This window comes from Drosophila yakuba, unplaced genomic scaffold (genome assembly GCF_016746365.2).
Source record: "Drosophila yakuba strain Tai18E2 unplaced genomic scaffold, Prin_Dyak_Tai18E2_2.1 Segkk30_quiver_pilon_scaf, whole genome shotgun sequence".
Classification (NCBI taxonomy): domain Eukaryota; kingdom Metazoa; phylum Arthropoda; class Insecta; order Diptera; family Drosophilidae; genus Drosophila; species Drosophila yakuba.
Genome location: NW_025048802.1, coordinates 31618 through 41295, shown reverse-complemented (window position 1 = coordinate 41295; position 9678 = coordinate 31618). Strand labels below are relative to the sequence as shown.

The window sequence follows — 9678 nt, the reverse complement described above, 5'->3', positions numbered from 1 at the left end:
GTTCTAATGAACATTTGGGAACTTGGCTACGCGGTTAATAAAATATACGCTTAGATGTTATCGTTGAAACAACAGTCAAGTATTCTATTATTAATAGAATAACAAATCGTTTCCATATAACATCGTTAATTTTTAATGAAGCGGGTTTCAAAACTACTATTAGGTAGGAAGGCACTGGTTGCCGACCTATCTCATTATATTGGTTACTTACAAATATAGTATATTATTTTCCGTACAAATTTGTTTCTCAGGTTCTTATGAACATTTGGGACTTGGCTCCGCGGTTAATAAGAATATACGCCCTTAGATAATATCGTTGAAACAAAAGTCAAGTTTCTATTATACATAGAATAACAAATCGTTTCCATATATTATCGTTAATTTTTGACGGCAGGCATTATTATTTATTAATAATAATGAAGATAATAAACTAATAATTTATTACCACGCCATAAAAGGAAATATTATATCGTTACCCCGGTATAATAAATATATTGATATTGGAAAAATTACCAAATTTTATATATGAATATCATATGCGCTCGGTTTTATGTTATATATTACCAGAGAGTTATATGGAAAAAGATAAATTTTAAATTTATCATCAAAATGCAAATGATTTAACTCAATATTTATATTGGTTAAACAAAAATTGTACATGTGTGGATACAATACTTATGTATGTTGGAAACAAAATAATATTTTAGAATGAAATATGTATAATATAAATACAATATTATGGAAATATATATATATATAATGGTATAAAACATTAATGGAATTTACGAATACGAATGCTATATAAAAATGGCCGTAATCGATTTAAAATAGATTTAATAAAAAACGGAAATTTATATAAAATGGAAATCTATAATATTTATATTACTTATTTCAATTCAAAAAATATGAATGAAATATGAAGAAAGAAACATTATTCTGGTTGATCCTGCCAGTAGTTATATGCTTGTCTCAAAGATTAAGCCATGCATGTCTAAGTACACACGAATTAAAAGTGAAACCGCAAAAGGCTCATTATATCAGTTATGGTTCCTTAGATCGTTAACAGTTACTTGGATAACTGTGGTAATTCTAGAGCTAATACATGCAATTAAAACATGAACCTTATGGGACATGTGCTTTTATTAGGCTAAAACCAAGCGATCGCAAGATCGTTTTATTGGTTGAACTCTAGATAACATGCAGATCGTATGGTCTTGTACCGACGACAGATCTTTCAAATGTCTGCCCTATCAACTTTTGATGGTAGTATCTAGGACTACCATGGTTGCAACGGGTAACGGGGAATCAGGGTTCGATTCCGGAGAGGGAGCCTGAGAAACGGCTACCACATCTAAGGAAGGCAGCAGGCGCGTAAATTACCCACTCCCAGCTCGGGGAGGTAGTGACGAAAAATAACAATACAGGACTCATATCCGAGGCCCTGTAATTGGAATGAGTACACTTTAAATCCTTTAACAAGGACCAATTGGAGGGCAAGTCTGGTGCCAGCAGCCGCGGTAATTCCAGCTCCAATAGCGTATATTAAAGTTGTTGCGGTTAAAACGTTCGTAGTTGAACTTGTGCTTCATACGGGTAGTACAACTTACAATTGTGGTTAGTACTATACCTTTATGTATGTAAGCGTATTACCGGTGGAGTTCTTACATGTGATTAAATACTTGTATTTTTTCATATGTTCCTCCTATTTAAAAACCTGCATTAGTGCTCTTAAACGAGTGTTATTGTGGGCCGGTACTATTACTTTGAACAAATTAGAGTGCTTAAAGCAGGCTTCAAATGCCTGAATATTCTGTGCATGGGATAATGAAATAAGACCTCTGTTCTGCTTTCATTGGTTTTCAGATCAAGAGGTAATGATTAATAGAAGCAGTTTGGGGGCATTAGTATTACGACGCGAGAGGTGAAATTCTTGGACCGTCGTAAGACTAACTTAAGCGAAAGCATTTGCCAAAGATGTTTTCATTAATCAAGAACGAAAGTTAGAGGTTCGAAGGCGATCAGATACCGCCCTAGTTCTAACCATAAACGATGCCAGCTAGCAATTGGGTGTAGCTACTTTTATGGCTCTCTCAGTCGCTTCCCGGGAAACCAAAGCTTTTGGGCTCCGGGGGAAGTATGGTTGCAAAGCTGAAACTTAAAGGAATTGACGGAAGGGCACCACCAGGAGTGGAGCCTGCGGCTTAATTTGACTCAACACGGGAAAACTTACCAGGTCCGAACATAAGTGTGTAAGACAGATTGATAGCTCTTTCTCGAATCTATGGGTGGTGGTGCATGGCCGTTCTTAGTTCGTGGAGTGATTTGTCTGGTTAATTCCGATAACGAACGAGACTCAAATATATTAAATAGATATCTTCAGGATTATGGTGCTGAAGCTTATATAGCCTTCATTCATGGTGGCAGTAAAATGTTTATTGTGTTTGAATGTGTTTATGTAAGTGGAGCCGTACCTGTTGGTTTGTCCCATTATAAGGACACTAGCTTCTTAAATGGACAAATTGCGTCTAGCAATAATGAGATTGAGCAATAACAGGTCTGTGATGCCCTTAGATGTCCTGGGCTGCACGCGCGCTACAATGAAAGTATCAACGTGTATTTCCTAGACCGAGAGGTCCGGGTAAACCGCTGAACCACTTTCATGCTTGGGATTGTGAACTGAAACTGTTCACATGAACTTGGAATTCCCAGTAAGTGTGAGTCATTAACTCGCATTGATTACGTCCCTGCCCTTTGTACACACCGCCCGTCGCTACTACCGATTGAATTATTTAGTGAGGTCTCCGGACGTGATCACTGTGACGCCTTGCGTGTTACGGTTGTTTCGCAAAAGTTGACCGAACTTGATTATTTAGAGGAAGTAAAAGTCGTAACAAGGTTTCCGTAGGTGAACCTGCGGAAGGATCATTATTGTATAATATCCTTACCGTTAATAAACATTTGTTATAATACAAATAAATTGAATTTACCAAAATACCAAATTACAAAAGCATATGATATATGAATGATGAGATTTACTTTAGAAATGCACATGATTTATTATGATTATTTGCAAATGCGTTTATATATGAATATTATCTAACACAATAATATTCAATTGATAGATTTCTCAATGGAATCAAACAAAATTCTGATATATTTATATAATAAATAAATGTGGCTGGCAACCACAAAGGTAATGTGATTGGGGACCACATTTACCACATATGTATGTTAAAAGTGACTGGTGACCACATTTTAACATTTCTATTAAAATTTGATGTTGTGGGTAGTGTTGGCTCAAAACATTAAATTAAATAAACGGCATTCAAATAAAAATAAACAATGCATTTCCTAATAATTCGAACATTCGAAATCAAATAAAAATGGTAACAAAAAAATTGTGTGTATATGGACCATAATATACACGCGTTGCGAATATGTATTGTTCATCTAAGTTATGAGCATACATTGGCTAATGCAACAACCTAAAATATACAATGTTGTACCTGGCATCCATCAGGTTAATGTTTTATATAAATTGCAGTATGTATCGCCCATATTGGTTAATTACAAATAAAATATAATTACATGATACATAATGCTTATATGAAACTAAGACATTTCGCAGCATTTATTTTAGGTATAAAAATACATTTATTGAAGGAATTGATATATGCCAGTAAAATGGTGTATTTTTAATTTCTTTCAATAAAAAAATTATTGACAATATATAGAAATAAATTATAAAACTCTAAGCGGTGGATCACTCGGCTCATGGGTCGATGAAGAACGCAGCAAACTGTGCGTCATCGTGTGAACTGCAGGACACATGAACATCGACATTTTGAACGCATATCGCAGTCCATGCTGTTATGTACTTTAATTAATTTTATAGTGCTGCTTGGACTACATATGGTTGAGGGTTGTAAGACTATGCTAATTAAGTTGTTTATAAATTTTTATAAGCATATGGTATATTATTGGATAAAATAATAATTTTATTCATAATATTAAAAACTATATATGAAAAACATTATCCTCACATTTGGATGTGAAAAACGAAGAGAAATATTTTCTTTTTCAATCAAATAATACTGAGAAATGTCTAGCATAAAAAATTGAATTATTTTTCATCTAGGATTGTCTCTTATTAATGATTCGAAAATAGAAAAAAACTTGGTTATATTATTATTCTTCGTTGGTTCGTTAATGGATAATACTATGCTACAAGAAATAATGGATATATTACAACGAATTTATTAAAATGTTTTATCATTATATATTAAGAATTAATGGCAATAAAAAGTTATATACAACCTCAACTCATATGGGACTACCCCCTGAATTTAAGCATATTAATTAGGGGAGGAAAAGAAACTAACAAGGATTTTCTTAGTAGCGGCGAGCGAAAAGAAAACAGTTCAGCACTAAGTCACTTTGTCTATATGGCAAATGTGAGATGCAGTGTATGGAGCGTCAATATTCTAGTATGAGAAATTAACGATTTAAGTCCTTCTTAAATGAGGCCATTTACCCACAGAGGGTGCCAGGCCCGTATAACGTTAATGATTACTAGATGATGTTTCCAAAGAGTCGTGTTGCTTGATAGTGCAGCACTAAGTGGGTGGTAAACTCCATCTAAAACTAAATATAACCATGAGACCGATAGTAAACAAGTACCGTGAGGGAAAGTTGAAAAGAACTCTGAATAGAGAGTTAAACAGTACGTGAAACTGCTTAGAGGTTAAGCCCGATGAACCTGAATATCCGTTATGGAAAATTCATCATTAAAATTGTAATATTTAAATAATATTATAAGGATAGTGTGCATTTTTTCCATATAAGGACATTGTAATCTATTAGCATATCCCAAATTTATCATAAAATATAACTTATAGTTTATTCAAATTAAAGTGCTTGCATTTTAAAACAGAATAAATGTTATTAATTTGATAAAGTGCTGATAGATTTATATGATTACAGTGCGTTAATTTTTCGGAATTATATAATGGCATAATTATCATTGATTTTTATGTTTATTATATGCACTTGTATGATTAACAATGCGAAAGATTCAGGATACCTTCGGGACCCGTCTTGAAACACGGACCAAGGAGTCTAACATATGTGCAAGTTATTGGGATATAAACCTAATAGCGTAATTAACTTGACTACTAATGGGATTAGTTTTTTAACTATTTATAGCTAATTAACACAATCCCGGGGCGTTCTATATAGTTATGTATAATGTATATTTATATTATTTATGCCTCTAACTGGAACGTACCTTGAGCATATATGCTGTGACCCGAAAGATGGTGAACTATACTTGATCAGGTTGAAGTCAGGGGAAACCCTGATGGAAGACCGAAACAGTTCTGACGTGCAAATCGATTGTCAGAATTGAGTATAGGGGCGAAAGACCAATCGAACCATCTAGTAGCTGGTTCCTTCCGAAGTTTCCCTCAGGATAGCTGGTGCATTTTAATATTATATAAAATAATCTTATCTGGTAAAGCGAATGATTAGAGGCCTTAGGGTCGAAACGATCTTAACCTATTCTCAAACTTTAAATGGGTAAGAACCTTAACTTTCTTGATATGAAGTTCAAGGTTATGATATAATGTGCCCAGTGGGCCACTTTTGGTAAGCAGAACTGGCGCTGTGGGATGAACCAAACGTAATGTTACGGTGCCCAAATTAACAACTCATGCAGATACCATGAAAGGCGTTGGTTGCTTAAAACAGCAGGACGGTGATCATGGAAGTCGAAATCCGCTAAGGAGTGTGTAACAACTCACCTGCCGAAGCAACTAGCCCTTAAAATGGATGGCGCTTAAGTTGTATACCTATACATTACCGCTAAAGTAGATGATTTATATTACTTGTGATATAAATTTTGAAACTTTAGTGAGTAGGAAGGTACAATGGTATGCGTAGAAGTGTTTGGCGTAAGCCTGCATGGAGCTGCCATTGGTACAGATCTTGGTGGTAGTAGCAAATAATCGAATGAGACCTTGGAGGACTGAAGTGGAGAAGGGTTTCGTGTGAACAGTGGTTGATCACGAGTTAGTCGGTCCTAAGTTCAAGGCGAAAGCCGAAAATTTTCAAGTAAAACAAAAATGCCAAACTACATAAAAAAGCGAATTATAATACACTTGAATAATTTTGAACGAAAGGGAATACGGTTCCAATTCCGTAACCTGTTGAGTATCCGTTTGTTATTAAATATGGGCCTCGTGCTCATCCTGGCAACAGGAACGACCATAAAGAAGCCGTCGAGAGATATCGGAAGAGTTTTCTTTTCTGTTTTATAGCCGTACTACCATGGAAGTCTTTCGCAGAGAGATATGGTAGATGGGCTAGAAGAGCATGACATATACTGTTGTGTCGATATTTTCTCCTCGGACCTTGAAAATTTATGGTGGGGACACGCAAACTTCTCAACAGGCCGTACCAATATCCGCAGCTGGTCTCCAAGGTGAAGAGTCTCTAGTCGATAGAATAATGTAGGTAAGGGAAGTCGGCAAATTAGATCCGTAACTTCGGGATAAGGATTGGCTCTGAAGATTGAGATAGTCGGGCTTGATTGGGAAACAATAACATGGTTTATGTGCTCGTTCTGGGTAAATAGAGTTTCTAGCATTTATGTTAGTTTCTTGTTCCCCGGATAGTTTAGTTACGTAGCCAATTGTGGAACTTTCTTGCTAAAATTTTTAAGAATACTATTTGGGTTAAACCAATTAGTTCTTATTAATTATAACGATTATCAATTAACAATCAATTCAGAACTGGCACGGACTTGGGGAATCCGACTGTCTAATTAAAACAAAGCATTGTGATGGCCCTAGCGGGTGTTGACACAATGTGATTTCTGCCCAGTGCTCTGAATGTCAAAGTGAAGAAATTCAAGTAAGCGCGGGTCAACGGCGGGAGTAACTATGACTCTCTTAAGGTAGCCAAATGCCTCGTCATCTAATTAGTGACGCGCATGAATGGATTAACGAGATTCCTACTGTCCCTATCTACTATCTAGCGAAACCACAGCCAAGGGAACGGGCTTGGAATAATTAGCGGGGAAAGAAGACCCTTTTGAGCTTGACTCTAATCTGGCAGTGTAAGGAGACATAAGAGGTGTAGAATAAGTGGGAGATATTAGACCTCGGTTTGGTATCGTCAATGAAATACCACTACTCTTATTGTTTCCTTACTTACTTGATTAAATGGAACGTGTATCATTTCCTAGCCATTATACGGATATATTTATTATATCTTATGGTATTGGGTTTTGATGCAAGCTTCTTGATCAAAGTATCACGAGTTTGTTATATAATCGCAAACAAATTCTTTAATAAAACGATGCATTTATGTATTTTTGATTTGAAAATTTGGTATAACTCCAATTACTCAGGTATGATCCAATTCAAGGACATTGCCAGGTAGGGAGTTTGACTGGGGCGGTACATCTCTCAAATAATAACGGAGGTGTCCCAAGGCCAGCTCAGTGCGGACAGAAACCACACATAGAGCAAAAGGGCAAATGCTGACTTGATCTCGGTGTTCAGTACACACAGGGACAGCAAAAGCTCGGCCTATCGATCCTTTTGGTTTAAAGAGTTTTTAACAAGAGGTGTCAGAAAAGTTACCATAGGGATAACTGGCTTGTGGCGGCCAAGCGTTCATAGCGACGTCGCTTTTTGATCCTTCGATGTCGGCTCTTCCTATCATTGTGAAGCAAAATTCACCAAGCGTTGGATTGTTCACCCATGCAAGGGAACGTGAGCTGGGTTTAGACCGTCGTGAGACAGGTTAGTTTTACCCTACTAATGACAAAACGTTGTTGCGACAGCATTCCTGCGTAGTACGAGAGGAACCGCAGGTACGGACCAATGGCACAATACTTGTTCGAGCGAACAGTGGTATGACGCTACGTCCGTTGGATTATGCCTGAACGCCTCTAAGGTCGTATCCGTGCTGGACTGCAATGATAAATAAGGGGCAATTTGCATTGTATGGCTTCTAAACCATTTAAAGTTTATAATTTACTTTATAAACGACAATGGATGTGATGCCAATGTAATTTGTAACATAGTAAATTGGGAGGATCTTCGATCACCTGATGCCGCGCTAGTTACATATAAAAGCATTATTTAATACAATGACAAAGCCTAGAATCAATTGTAAACGACTTTTGTAACAGGCAAGGTGTTGTAAGTGGTTGAGCAGCTGCCATACTGCGATCCACTGAAGCTTATCCTTTGCTTGATGATTCGAAATAAATAAGACCATTGAGTACTCGTGTGGTACTTGTTTGTTGGTTTTTGAGGGTTAGCGCGCAAGCGCCAGTGCCCTCGAGAGCCGACCACCCCGACTGGACGCGACTGACGACTGACTGACCGACCGACCGACTGGACGCGCGATATATAATATTATATATCATATGATAGAAAGAAAGACTAAAAAATTCTATCTGGTTGCCAAATAGCTTGTCATCGATTTAGTGACGCTAATGAAATTGTCCCCATCTATCTACTATCTACTAATGATAGAAATAAAGACTTTACAAAATTCTATCAGGTTGCCAAATGGCTCGTCATCGATTTAGTGACGCTAATGAAATTGTCCCCATCTATCTACTATCTACTAATGATAGAAATAAAGACTTTACAAAATTCTATCAGGTTGCCAAATGGCTCGTCATCGATTTAGTGACGCTAATGAAATTGTCCCCATCTATCTACTATCTACTAATGATAGAAATAAAGACTTTACAAAATTCTATCAGGTTGCCAAATGGCTCGTCATCGATTTAGTGACGCTAATGAAATTGTCCCCATCTATCTACTATCTACTAATGATAGAAATAAAGACTTTACAAAATTCTATCAGGTTGCCAAATGGCTCGTCATCGATTTAGTGACGCTAATGAAATTGTCCCCATCTATCTACTATCTACTAATGATAGAAATAAAGACTTTATAAAATTCTATCAGGTTGCCAAATGGCTCGTCATCGATTTAGTGACGCTAATGAAATTGTCCCCATCTATCTACTATCTACTAATGATAGAAATAAAGACTTTACAAAATTCTATCAGGTTGCCAAATGGCTCGTCATCGATTTAGTGACGCTAATGAAATTGTCCCCATCTATCTACTATCTACTAATGATAGAAATAAAGACTTTACAAAATTCTATCAGGTTGCCAAATAGCTTGTCATCAATTTAGTGACGCTAATGAAAGTGGTGGTGTCCTTCTCTTATAATAGAAATTATAACTTTATTATGACTAAAGGAATATATGAAATATTCGTATATTCTTATAGTATTAGAAAAAAAACCCAATACTATAGGTATATTAAATATAAAACATATGAAAATAATAAATATTTATCATATGAATACAGACAATATAATGGTATATTAAATTAAATAATATACATATTTAAAAAAATATATATATTATATGAATACAGGAAAAAATATATAAGTATATATAAATTAATATAATTATATATACATATAAAGGAAAAAATGATGGAATATTTCTATTTTCTATTAGTATGATATAAAAAAAACCCATACATGTGAAAGGTTATAGTACTACTATACTATACCATATTACTATAGGTAGGCAGTGGTTGCCGACCATAGGGTAGGCAGTGGTTGCCTCTCGTA

The 9678-nt window shown here is 35.8% G+C and overlaps 3 non-coding genes across 3 annotated transcripts; all 3 read left to right on the top strand.

Moving 5' to 3' along the window:
• Positions 1–933: 933 nt before the first annotated feature.
• Positions 934–2928, top strand: LOC120322255. The gene has a single exon (XR_005562022.1). It is a non-coding gene; the product is annotated as a small subunit ribosomal RNA (ribosomal RNA).
• An 819-nt stretch (positions 2929–3747) lies between these two features.
• LOC120322259 lies at positions 3748–3926 on the top strand. Its single transcript, XR_005562026.1, has one exon. It is a non-coding gene; the product is annotated as a 5.8S ribosomal RNA (ribosomal RNA).
• A 387-nt stretch (positions 3927–4313) lies between these two features.
• On the top strand, positions 4314–8274 carry LOC120322257. Its single transcript, XR_005562024.1, has one exon. It is a non-coding gene; the product is annotated as a large subunit ribosomal RNA (ribosomal RNA).
• Positions 8275–9678: the final 1404 nt, after the last annotated feature.